Genomic DNA, 13,839 nt, shown 5'->3' with positions numbered 1-13,839 from the left:
CTTGTAGTCCTAGAGTGAATAAAAATGTGGAGGTGGGGCTGGGAGATACCTCACTGGGCTATGCACTTGCCAGGTAAGCTTGAGTTTGGGTCTGAAGGACCCTCATAAATGTCAGGTGAGTGTGGCACCCAGTGTCTTTTCCAACTTATTCTATTTCAGTGACCCCTGTAATTCCAACCCTAAAAAGTAGAAACTGGATCCCCAGGGTAAGCTGGATAGCAAGACTAGCCACATCAATGAGCTCAGGGGTTGATTGAGAGACCCTGCGTCAATGAGTAAAGTAGAAGAAAGACGGAGACATCAACCTGAATGTGCGTGAGCACATGTGCACTTACACACACACACACACACACACACACATGTGAACACACATGGCTACACACATAAAAGCATGCATATGCACACATGTTCAAACAACACACACAAGTAGAAATGGAAAAAAATTAAAAGTCTAGTGCATACAGTTGTGTGCACACATAATACTTGATAAGGAACAACGGACATTTGTGTATATATTGCCTATGCTTTTAAACCTTTATTTTAGAGCATTTTCCCCCCAAATTTGTGTTTACACAAGCACATGTGTACACATGTTTATGGAGGCCAGAGGATGACCTCAGGTCCCAGGAATGCTGTCTGCCCTATGTTTGAGACAGGCTCTCTCACTGGCCTGAAGCTCCTTCATTAGGTAAGGCTGCCTATCTCTACCTCCCTAGCACTTGTTGAGTCAGGCACCACTATGTCTGTTTTTTCTATATCAGTTCTTAGTATCAAACTCAGGTCTGCATGCTTGAAAGGCAAACACCTTTCTTACTGAGCCCTATCCGTTGTTAAAGCACACTGTACTGTGTGGCAGCAGCCTCACACATTTTCTGTTTATCATACACCTTGGTGGGGTTTGTTTGTTTGTTTGTTTGTTTGTTTTTTGAGGCAGGGTCTTACTATGTAACCATGGCTGGCCTGGACCTCACTATGCACACCAGGCTGGTCTTGGTTACAGATATCTGTGTCTGCCTTCTGAGTGCTGGAATTAAAGGCATATGCCACCATATCCAGAGAAAGATCTGTTTTATGTGTAAGTTAATGGGTATAGTTATGTCTACCAAATCTGTGCTTACCACATCTCTAGGCTGTCCTGCCTCTACTTGCCTCTGCCTCCCAAAAGCTGAGATTAAAGGTATGCTCCACCATGCTATGATGTAATTAAAAGTCCTTGCTGAAATTTTTGAAAAAAATCCCAAAGGAAGCAACTTATATATTTTTTAATGAAATTATACTTTCATATTTGAAAACAAAATTATATGGAGTTTAGAGATGGCTCCCAGGCCCTGTCTCTGCACATCTGTAACCACAACATGTGGGAGGTAGAGGCAAGAGTGTTAAGAGTTCAAGATCAGGCCTGGAAAGATGGCTCAGTGGTTAAGAGCACTGACTGTTCTTCCAGAGGTCAGGAGTTCAATTCCCAGCAACTACATGGTGGCCCACAACCATCTGTAATGGGATCCATATGCCTTCTAATGTCTCTGAAGAGAGCAACAGTATACTCATATTCATAAAACAAATCTTTTTTAAAAAGATGACCAAGATGTTCTTAAAAAGAGAGAGAGTTCAAGATCAAGCCAGATGCTATCAGCAATATACACCTTTAATCCAGACACTTGGAAACAGAGGCAGACAGATCTCTGAGCTCTGAGCTTGAGGCCAGTCTGGTCTGCAGAGCAAGTTCCAGGACAGCTAAGGCTACACAGAGAAACTCTGTCTCAAAACAAACAAACAAACAACAACTCAAGATCGTCCCCAGCTATCAAACAAGTTCAAAGCCAGCCTGAGATCAGAAGAACCTGTCTAAAAGAAGTCATGTCAAGTAGTTGACCCATCCGATCTAGTTTTGTGTTAATACACTCTGTGAGATTTGCATAACGATGAAACTACCTAACAACACATTTCTGAGATACACACCCTTCTTAAGTCGTGTGTGTACCTGTACAGATACTACCAATGTTCTTGTGCATAGACCTCTGTATGTGCACTTCTGTGAAGAACAGGCACCTTAAAAATGGAACTGCTGGGGTCAACCTGGATGTAGCTTTCCATTTTTTAGACAAACTACCAAATTCTGCTTCAATTTGTTCTGCCCGTTCATCCTCCCATCTGTGGGGCTTAGGAAGCCTTCTTGCAAGCACAGCACTCAGAGGCTGTTGCAGAGACCTTAGCTAATGGGAGTATCTTTAAGGTTACTTATCATTCAGATCTCCTGCCAAATCTGTCTACTTCGTATCTTCACACACACACACATACACACACACACACACACACACACACACACACACACACACACACACAGAGACACACACAATTTGGCTTGGTTATACTTGGGGTAATGACTTTCTGCCTTCTGCACTTATAATTAATCTTAATTTATTCTTTAGCCTCTACCCATAAGTTCCTTCACAGGTGTCTTTCTCCTTCATCTTTATTAATTATTGTACTAATATAGAGGTTTTCTCGAGTGCCCCTCCTCTCTGTTCATCATCTTATTTACTCGTCCTTCACCTTGCTACAGAGATGGAACTTGGCTGTCTATGTGCACCCTGAGGATATACACAGACTCAAAGTTTAAGAAGTTTGCAAACACTAGCCCACTGTATATTTTTTTACCTTTATATAAATTATTAGTATCTTTCTGTATTTGAGAGTTGCTAATAATTTCTACTGGTTAATTTTCTTTAGAAAGATATTTTTTCTTTATAATTAAAACCTACAAAGAAAAACAACATCCGGAGGGCCCAGTTTAATTACTGGCACCCAGTGGTGTATTAGAACTGTCAGGTCCCAAAGAAACCTGGGACAAGTTTCACTGAAAGCCCTTGGCTCCTCCCAGCACTTCTCACCCCGCCCCCTACCCTAAACCTGTCCTGCCCAGGGGCTGTGTTTCCCTTCCTGCCCCCCAATTTCTTCTTTGCCTATAGAACCCAGCCATTTTGACCACGCCCTTCTTGGCCTCTTGGTCCATGGCTTCTCTCTTGGTTTGCTTGCCCTCTCTCCTCTCCTCTTCCTCTCTCGCTCCCCTCCCCACACCCCTCTCATAGCCCAGTTCACTCTGGACTCTTCCAGATGCCTCTGGCTGAACTTTCCCCATACTTAACAATAAAACCCTTCTCCTCGACCATACCTTGGAACAGTCACGCCCTCATCTTCATTCAAGAACCATCTGTACTTTCTCCTGGCTTATTAGGGTGCTGTACACATGTGGTATACAGGCAGTCATGCAGGGAAAATGCCCATACATGTAAAAATAAAATCATGCATAAAATTACTTTCTAGCCCCCCCCCCCCATTTCTCATCTCCCCTCCCACTAGCTAGCTCAGTTGGTAGCAACCCCCAAGTCTCCTCAGAGTGGTCAAAAGGGAGCAAAGGTCAGAACCAAGAAGATCAAGGTCACGATCAGCAGTGTTGGTATCAGGACCTCTGAAACCCATGACATCACATAGGCGATAGTGTGACTGGCACATCTCTTGCCAAGGCAACAGCCACCATATTCCCAGAATCCACTTGGCTCACCTCCCATCTTTACCTGTGACTACGTCACCATCCATATATAAAGAAAGGCCCCTTTGATATCTCTCTCTCTCTCTCCCCCCCCCCCGCCCCCTTCTCTTTCCACTGCCACCTTGCCCTTTTCTCTCAATAAATCTCACTTGGAACTGTTTGTCCTGGTGTGGCCTTTCTGGAGCCGCATGACAATCACAACAAGCAGCCTTAAGAACAGAGAGGAAGGACAGACAGACTGGTGTAGATGCATGTCCTCCAGCATAGTTAGCTAGGAGCTGATCATGCTTGCATGAGACAGGACTTGCCTAAACCACCATTACAAAGCTCTCTTGAGAAAATTTGCAAAAAATTGTCTCAAGGGCCATTTTCTTCACGGTCATTTCTGGCCTCAAATTCCTGCCTGTACTAAGCTGGTCCTTGCCGTCAGTATAGCCCCTGTAATACACAGATGGAGGCTCAGATTTGAGCTTGCCTCTGTCATTTCATCACCACAAGTAACGAAGAGCAGCCCCATCCAAACATGTACTGTAAGAGAATGGCTGATGTCTAAGAGCCAGCAACCAAACAGCAGGGTACCTGCCGGCTTGCCTGTTCCCCTAAATCTGCATAGTTCAGAAGATGAGCTAGACTAGTTAAGTGGAAAGCAGAAAAGAGGAAAAGCTAACATGCTTCTGGCTAAGGGTTTGTCTGTCTTCTGTCCTTTCAAAGAGCCAGCTCTTTCTTTCATTGACCTTGGTGTGTGTTTGTCTCCGTTTCATCTATGTCTGCTTCGGTCCTTGTTACTGCTTTATTTTTCAGACCTTCAGTTTAATTTTTTCTTGCTTTTCTAGTCCCTTGAGACACAGAAAAAGTTTACCTGATATCTCTCTGTCTTTCTAAAGTTTATGTAGTTTATGTGTATGAGTATCTTGCCAATGTATAATCCTATGCATTGTGTGTGCCTGTGTGTGTGCACACAGTGCCCAGCAGGCTAGAATAGTGTATTGGTTCATGTAGAATAGACACATGGGTGGCTGTGAGCCACCACAGGTGTGTCTGGTAGCAGAGCCCATGTCCTCTGCAAGTTCAGTAACCACTGAGCCATATCTCCAGCTGATGTCTTCCTATCTTTTTAAAGAGTATATTTCTGTGGATGAATGTTTTGACTACATGTATGTATGTGCACCTATGTGTGCCTATGGATAGCTCTGAGTCACTATGTGGGTACCGGGAACTGAACCACAATCCTCTGCAAGAACAGCAAGTGCTTTAACTCCTGAGCCATTTCTCTAGCCCCTGCTATCTTCCCACCTTTTTGATGGGGCCACTGAGTGCTATGAGCATCCCTCTTCAATATGTTTATTCTATACTTGATACAATTCAATATAATGTTGCCGTTTTCACTTGTCTCACAAATCTTAAGTTTTGTTTCTGGATTTCTTCTTTGATCCATTGGTTTTTTTTCCAAATACATTCTTTTTCATGTTTTCATATCATTGCCAATGGTTTCCAGTTTTATTGTATGGTGACATGAAAAGGTATATAATAGAATTGTAACTTTTAAATTTTTCTGAGATTTTTTTTTCTGTGGCTTGTGATATCATTTATCATGGAGAACAGTCTGATCTGTATTTGGAAGTGGTTGGATGGGATGTTCTATGGATATCTGTTAGGTACATTTGACGTTATGCCCAAGTTACAGGGACCCTTAAAACCACCGAGAAGCCAATTCTGCTGCAAATACATAAGAGTCTTTATTACAAGCAAGGTCTCTCACCATCCCCATTGCAGCAGATTAGAATGAGAGCCCTGAGTTTAGGGGTATAGGGTATTTATTGCAGTTACAGCAAGCTTGGGGAATTTCCATATGTCAGCAAGTTAATATTTTAAAAACTGCATTCCTGTCGTAATCTGCAGGAACCAAACACAGGGACAAAACCACCTGACAAACAGGATGACCAAGTTATCTATTCTCTGCAGGATGTCTTAGGTTATCTCCATGTACCTCGATCCTACTATTGTAGCCTGACTATTGCTAAGGGCAGGTTGTTATAGGATGATTGCTCAGGTGGACTTTGTGATTATCTTCCTGGAATTGGAGTTTAGCCCCTGGTCTCCCACAAAATGGGGAAGTAGAGGAGGGGACTCTGGAGCAACTCAGCTAGCTAGACCAGCCAAGCCGACGAACTCTGGGTTTAAGTTAGATACCCAACCTCAAAAAATAAGGTGGAAAGCAACTAAGGAAGACTCCTGGTGCCAACCTCTGGCCTCCACACACAAACTCACACATGCAATCTACCCCCCACCCCACCCCGGTCCGATACAACTTAGAAACGTTTAATCTGGGCTCACAGTTCAGAATGTTAACATCCATGATCATCCTGCTGGGGAGCACTGCATCAAACATGGCACTGGAACAGCAGCTGAGCACTTACATCCTGATCTACAGAGAGAGGGGGGAGGGGGAGAGGGAGGGGAGGGGAGGGGGGAGGGAGAGGGAGAATTAACTAGCAATAACATGGGCTTTTAGAACCTAAAAGTCTGTCCCTAGCAACTCTGTCAACTGGGGACCAAACATCCAAACATGGGAGAGCCCCTGGGGGCCCATTTCTTTCAAACCATCAAACTATCTGTCAAGAATTGGAGGTGAAACTTTGATTTAAAATAAGGGTATCGTTTTTTAAAAGACTCCCTTGATGTGGGGGCCGACAGTTAACAGGCAAGAACACTAGGTGAGGTTCAGAAAGGGAAGCTTATCCATCTGGTAACTGCGGCAGGGATGTTCTCAGAGGGATGCAATCAAGTCAGGAAGGCTAGTGGGGAGAGAGGGGAGGCCGCACTGCAGGATGTGGGAGAGCACCCCCTGTGAAGAGCACAGCTCAGTGGATGCTGTTGGACAGTTTGCACCAGGAACGGGGCCTTTTAGACATGTTTGATCTTGTTCTTTGGGCTTCAGGTGTGTTCTCCCAGGATGTCTTCTCTTACCCTCCTCCTGTCTCTCTCTCTCCTCCTGGCTCACATATGCAATCTTATATGCACGCACACACACACACACACACATACACACACACACACACACACACACACACACACACACTTGCAGAAATAAAAACAAGACAGCTTTGCATTTCAGAAGTGACTTTGAACTTTTAAACAGTGTCAAAACTGTCTAAAGCCTTTGAGGGCTTTTAAAGGTGGGTGAAATGCATTTTCATTATGAGATGAAAATGAGGCTTTAGGGGCCTAGGATTTAAAATTATGTGTTTGGGTGACAAGGGGTGGAGTTATAATGGTTACCCTTCACTGTCTTCTTGACCGTATTTAGAATCATGGATTCTGCCCCCTGTTCTTTTTCTGGTAGTGTTGAAGTTGCCTATCGTGGGCTGTGCTTGAATGTCTCGGCACAAGGACCTGCAGGGTCTTAGGACACACCAAGGCCAAGGTGACATGATAGAGACCCCCTTTTATGTCATGGCTTTGACTCTTCTTAATGCTCTGCAGGTGTTGTTTTTTCCAACAGCACACGTCTCTGGGAGCCTGAGGTTACTTATCTGGGGCAAAAGCAACTCTTCAGACCCTCATCTGAGAGTCAGGGCTCATCAGTGGGCACAGAAACAACAGATGCTTGAGCTTCAGCCCCACCCCCACCCTGCCTCAGCCTCCCTCTCTCACCAGCCTGGCCTGAGGCTTGCTGTCCTAGACAGTTTACAAGGAAACAACAGTCCCTCTCCTCCAGCTGCTAACCTGCTGTGTCAATTTCACCAGTTAATAAATGACTGGCGAAGGCTTAATTGCATCAGAAGAAATTGACATCAGCTGGTGCTTAGCCCCCACTCAATTAATTTGTGCTCCTAACAGGGTGGAGCAGGGGCAGAGGCCATTAATCACATACGTTGGTGCCAGCTGCAGCCTGCCTTCTGCATCTTTAGTCGCCCAGGAAGTGAATGAGGTGACCCTTTGGGGTTACTGATGGCAGGGCGGTCCCTTTGAGAGAGCAGAGATCTCTAGTTTAATGGAGAGTGGCTTTTAGTGTCCTTCCCCATCTATGCTCCACCTTCCAGGCTGATGTGCTCTGAATTCCCACCTCAGGACTACTAATGTATTCGGCCCGAAGGGCACCGAACCCAGAACCAGCCTTGACGTGGGTACCAGATGATGTCACTGATTCTACAAGGTCACCCCTCCTACATGCTTCCCACCCCACCCCTGCTGCCTCCAGACTGAAACCTCCCAAAGACCTCCATTCCTGTATCACTTCCCCAAAGGGCCAGACGGCAAGATGGCAAGATCTAAGCCTGGTACAATACAGACTCCGCCCACTGTGGGTGTGGCTCTGGGAGGTTTGGGCGGTCTCTGCCTCTTAACCTGTAACTTGGTTGATTGTTACTACAAACCTGCTTCAAGAAAGTACACTCCAGGGGACACCTCGGCTCCTGGTGAAATTTGTATAGCCCTTCTGGAAGGACAGACAGCAGGACCAGAGGCTCCACACCCAGTGCCTCTCCAGATGCATCTGTCTCGACCCTGCTGTGTGGTCGAGCAAGTTACTCATCCTCTCTGAACTTGGCTTCTCCCTGTTAAATAAGATGTTGGGGGCCAGCTCTTTTAAGAGTCTTTGCAAACCAGGCGTGGTGGCACACTCCTTTAATTCCAGCACTTGGGAGGCAGAGGCAGGCGGATTTCTAAGTTCAAGGCCAGCCTGGTCTACAGAGTGAGTTCCAGGACAGCCAGGGCTACACAGAGAAACCCTGTCTCGAAAAACAAAAACAAAAACAAAAAAGAGTCTTTGCATGTCTGTGACTCATATTTCTACACTGAAAGTCATGGGAGCAGGCTGGTTATGACTTATGACTGGCACTCTACAGTTTATAAGAACACCAGCAACTGTCTTTTGGAAATAAGATAAAAAGCAGCTGGATTGGGCTGAGGTGTGATTTGTGGGGATTGTTGTGATGTTTTGTTTTGATTAGAGGGGAGCTGGAGAGATGTCTTCGCTGACTATACTTTAAAAGGAATCTCAAGACCTTGTTCTTGAGCAAAGCCCCATGCAGCACGCTCTTTCCAGGGGCCTCTTGGTAACTCTTTGCTTAGCCCCTGGGTATCTGGGAGCCACCCACCCATTGGGATTGGCTCACTAACTATTGGGTAGAGCAGTGGATCAGCCACAGCTCTTCTCGCTAGTGGGTGGGAAGGAGGCCTTCACAGCTCAGCAATGGCTTTGCCAAAGAGATTTCCTCTCTAGCTCTTCACCAAATAACTGATTCCCCTTATGTGTGTGTGGAGTGTGGGGCTGGATCCTGAGACAGACACCTTGTATTTCCACTGTCCATTCAGCACATGGCCAGAATAGGGAACCTGCCTGAATACTCTGTGGTCTTCTGAGTTCTATTCATATGCTTTAATCTCACTCCAAATTCAGTAGGAGCACAGAAGGCCAGTTCCCACTTGATTCTTGACAAAATCTGCCCAAATAGGCCTTACAACATAACCACTGGCCGCATTAGAGCCAGCAAGGGAGGGAGTTAGCTAGTGAAAGGGAGTCTGAATCTTGAGCCTGTCCTTAGAAGGGACCCGCTACTGCTTTTGCATCAGGCATTCCCATTCATACCTGCCTTATGGTTCAAAGGGCAGGAACATCCTTGAGAAAAGCAAGCCTGAGTCGGGCATCTCCAGCGTCAGGAGCAAGAACTACCCAGAAGGAAGAGGAGGGTGATGTGTGGACAGGGTCACTCTCTGGGTGACCATCAGCCTTCTTTTCAACTTTTCCCAAGCTCTGCTCCCAAGTCCTACTGGCCTTAGATCTGCACCAACCCCTGAGCTCCGGCTTCAGAGCGTAGAGAAACAGAGTGTGCTCAGTGGTAGCTGGTTCCATAGATGTCACTAGTGATCAGATCCCCTCCCAGATACCTGAGGCTGAGCACCATACACAGCACATATACCTGAGTGGGGTTTGAAAGGTTGTAGGTGGGTTCCTGTCCCCACTGAGCCTCTTGCCCCCGTGTTCTCCTCCTGAAGTGGACGGAGGGTTATAGACAGCAGAGCTGAAAGAAGAAGGAGCTGAGTATGGTCTTCTAAGAACTGAAGAACTTCTAGCTTGTCTGACCAACCTCCACATCCCAGTAACCTTGCCCACTCCTGTCTTCTCCAGCAGGGACCCATGATGCCCTTGGCCATGATGCCTCCCCAGCTGCTATCTGCTCATGTTCAGCCTGCATGAGTGAGCCACCGCTGCTCCAGCTGTTTCCTGTAAGTACAAAGCACAGGCCGAAGCTTTCTTCCCAGAAGATCTGGGCCCCAGGTAGGAAGGGGGGTGCCGAGGGCCTGCAGTAACAGCCTTAGACTCAGAGAACAGGCCCTCAGAATTCTTCAGTGGGGAGGTTTTCCTTTGGGGACACTTTTCCTTCGGGTTAGCCACCAGCGAGTTGTTCTGCCCAGCTCTGAGGGGACCCGGGTGGGAACACAGGAACTTTGGTCTCCTTTTTATGAAGCTATTGAAGAGGCAGAGGGAGCCCAGCAGTAGCCTGGAGATCCTCCTGGCTCTCTGTACCTGCTACCCTGTGATTGAGATAGATCTCTGAGAAGTCTGGCCTCTCTGCCTGGGTAGTGAGATTTTATTTTATTTTATATTTTGGAAAGATGCAAGAAGGTATATTAATTGTTTTTTGCTATGAAACAAGTATAGCAGCTTAAAAAACTATGCACACAGAACATCTCAGAGTTTCTGTGAGTCGGGAATTCTGCTATGCGGAGCTAAGGCCACTGCTTCGGCACTGGTGGAGAGCCTGCATCTGAGGTGTGGGATTGTGGTTCCATCTGGAAGCTTGAGTGAGTGAATGGGAAACAGACTTACTTCTGTTCTCATGTGTGCATCTCATGAATGCTGTGATGGTTCTGTTACTTCTGAGCCATGGACAAAGAGCCTCAGCTTCCAGCTTGTGATTGGCCACAGTCTGCCTACACTCTCAGGTCACATGGATCTCCCAACATAGCAGCTCAGAGCATCTAAGCCAGCAAAGGGAGAGTTGCCTCGTGACAAAGGAGCATGCACCTTGAACCTGCCTATTCCCTTTTCATCCTGTTATTCCTATTATCTTTGTTGCCTTTTGCAGGTTCTTAGAGGCAAGTCATAGTTATATCCACACGGGAAAGAAGGGCAGTATGCAAGGCCACACACACACACACACACACACACACACACACACACAGAGGGGAGGCCAGGGCCTAGTGCAGAGAGGGAGGCACTATTCTTACAAGGGGAAGCCCTTGTCTTCTACAGATCCCAGCAGAGTGGACTAAGGCTTTCAAGGCCAGTATGGTGGCCTCACAGCTGACATACCAGCACTTGAGATCCTCATGCAGGAGGATTGCTACATGTTGCTTGGGCTACATAGAAAGCTCCGAGCCAGCCAGAGCTACAGATTGGGATCCTGCCTCAGAGAGAGGGAGGGGGGAGGGAGGGAGGGAGAGAAAAGAAGAAGAAGAAGAAGAAGAAGAAGAAGAAGAAGAAGAAGAAGAAGAAGAAGAAGAAGAAGAAGAAGAAGAAGGGGAGGGGGAGGGGGAGGGGGAAGAGGAGGAAGGAAGGAGGGAAGAGGAGGAAGAGGAGGAAGGGGAGGAAGGAAGGAAGGAAGGAAGGAAGGAAGAGAAAGAGAAAAAAGAGAAGAGAGAGAGAGAGAAAGAGAAAGAGAAAGAGAAAGAGAAAGAGAAAGAGAAAGAGAAAGAGAAAGAGAAAGAGAAAGGGAAGGAAAGGAAAAAGAAAGCCTCTGTCTTGCTAGCAGCCTTGGCATGTACACATTTTGTACGTGCCTTACATGTTTTAGGGGACATGGAAGGAGGGGGACATTCACTGACCTTATCATGGCATCATATAAATTCTCTCCAGCATGAGATTCATCTCCTCCTCCCACCTACCACCCAGATGCTTCAGGAACCACCAGAAACAAGGCCTAGCACACATCTGGGCAGAGCCAAATCCACCTTCAATGAGATGCTCAATTTTGCAGGTGGAATTAAAAGTTGTAGCTTGCTGACCCCTAGTGGTCAGTTAGTGTAATACCTGTCAGCCTGTGATGTGTTACTGGGAACCAATTTCCCAATTTTTATTAAGCACATAATACCCGCTGTGTATCATGGCACGGTGTATAGTGTTTGGAGCAGCAAGTGTGGGAAACAATGTAAGACAGGTTACAACTATTGGGGTAACCTACCCCCACACATATTGTATCAACCGGCTATGAAAGTGTGTCCCAGCCGGGCGGTGGTGGTGTACGCCTTTAATCCCAGCATTTGAGAGGCAGAGGCAGGTGGATTTCTGAGTTCGAGGCCAGCCTGGTCTACATAGTGAGTTCCAGGACAGCCAGGGCTACACAGAGAAACCCTGTCTCGAAGAAAACAAAACAAAAAAAAAGTGTAGAGCAGAGACTGAAGGAAAGGACATCTAGAGACTGACACACCTGGGAATTCATCCCATATACAATCACCAAACTCCGACATTATTGTGGATGTCAAAAAATGCTTGCTGATAGGAGCCTGATATAGCTGTCTCCTGAGAGGCCCTGCCAGATACAGAGGCAGATGCTCGCAGCCAAACATTGGACTGAGCATGGGGTCCCCAATGGAGAAGGTAGAGAAAGGACTGAAGGAACTAAAGGGGTTTGCAACCCTATAGGAGGAACAACAATATCAACCAACCAGACTGCACCCCCCCCCCGATTAAGCCACCAACCAAGGAGTACACATGGTTCCAGCTGCATATGTAAGCAGAGGATGGCCTTGTCAGGCATCAATAGGAGGAGAGGTCCTTGGTCCTATGAAGGTTCGATAGATGCTCCAGTATATGGGGAATCAAGGGCAGGGAGGTGGGAGTGGGTGGGTTGGTGGGTGGAGGAACACTCTCATAGAAGCAGGGGGAGGGGGAATGGGATAGGAGGTATCCTAGAGGGGGGAACCAAGAAAGGGGGTACCATTTAAAATGTAAATAAAAAAATAACCAATTTTTAAAAAGGAAAAGAAAAGAAAGTGTGTCCCAGCATTCTCAATTGTTAATCACTGTGCCAAGTGGATTCTCTGATATTATCATATTAAAAAGTTGTCACGGGGCGGGGGGGGGGTGTCACAGAAGGTCACATTGCCCTTAATCTTGCCAAGAGGCAACGCTGAGGTTTGGACTGGGCTTAGCCCTGCTCACAATGAGTAGACTGTAGAGCCTCTCCTACACTAATAGATTTTTTTTTCTAGGAGAAAGGAATGTGGCTTTTGATAAAGAGCTTGCTTGCCATAGGAGCTGGGGCAGAGGGACTGAAGCAGAGCAGGGGTTGGTCAGGGAGACCTGGTGGGGTCAGGGAGACCTGGTCAAGGTGGGCCTGGTGGGTCAGGGAGGCCTGGTCAGGGTGGGCCTGGTGGGTCAGGGAGGCCTGGTCAGGGTGGGCCTGGTGGGTCAGGGAGGCCTGGTCAGGGTGGGCCTGGTGGGTCAGGGAGGCCTGGTGGAGAGACATGTGTGGCTGAGGGACTGCCCTAGCAAACAGGCTAACATAACAGCCTCATACCATAGAGATGTCTCCATGTCTTTATTATTGAATCTCAGGCAGAACCCCCCCAAAGCCCCCGCAATATACACAACTTAGTAGAAGGCTTAAGGTATTTTTGCATCAAAAGAAAAATGGCTCCACAATTATGAGCCCTTGCTGGGTTTTTTTGTTTTGTTTTGTTTTTTTTATCCCCAAGAAGATCCTGATTCAATTCCCAGCATCCACATGGGTAGCTCACAGCCATGTGTAACTCCAATTCCAGGGGATCTAAAACCCTATCTGGCTTCCTCAGGTACCAGGTACACACATGTGGTGCACATGCATGCACACAGGCAAAACACTCATATGTTATATATATATATATATTCACTAGTACCCACTAGAATAAGACTTGAGAAATAGAATATGGAAAGGGGAAAGATATTGCGGTAGAATCCAGAATTGAGGCAAGGACTTGGGAATGGGGCAGCCAAGGAAGGTTGCTTGGTGCTTTGAAGGATGTGTGAGATCTGAACAAGTAGAGAAAGATGATCATATGCCACCAAAGCCCCTCAGGACTTCCCATCACCTCCAAAGGAATCGAGTCTCAGCTCCTCTTCTGTCCTGAAGCCCTGTAACTCGAAGTCTTCGGGACTTTTCTTCTACCCTCTTTGTACCAGAGTAACTGCAGGGAATTTCTATGCCTCTTAGCCCAGTCTGGTTCCCAAATAACTGACACAAAGGTCTATTAAGTTTATTAACAAGCTGCAAACCTAGGCTTGCAGGTTCTGAGCTATCCCAACT

The 13,839-nt window shown here is 46.7% G+C and overlaps 1 protein-coding gene across 4 annotated transcripts in view; it reads left to right on the top strand.

Annotated features, from left to right (window-relative positions):
- Positions 1–13,839, top strand: part of Fam163a (family with sequence similarity 163, member A) — a 129,498-nt gene that overhangs the window by 107,887 nt on the left and 7,772 nt on the right. For 3 of the 4 annotated variants that reach the window (XM_017321284.2, XM_017321282.2, NM_177838.3), the window contains exon 2: positions 9,681–9,778. The gene's annotated coding sequence lies outside the window, so the exon portion shown is untranslated. The remainder of the gene's footprint in view (positions 1–9,680; positions 9,779–13,839) is intronic. The other variant, XM_017321283.2, reaches the window with a different exon arrangement.

This window comes from Mus musculus, chromosome 1 (genome assembly GCF_000001635.26).
Source record: "Mus musculus strain C57BL/6J chromosome 1, GRCm38.p6 C57BL/6J".
NCBI classification, from domain to species: Eukaryota; Metazoa; Chordata; class Mammalia; order Rodentia; family Muridae; genus Mus; species Mus musculus.
The sequence above is the reverse complement of the archived record's forward strand: the minus strand, read 5'-3'. Positions and strand labels throughout refer to the sequence as shown.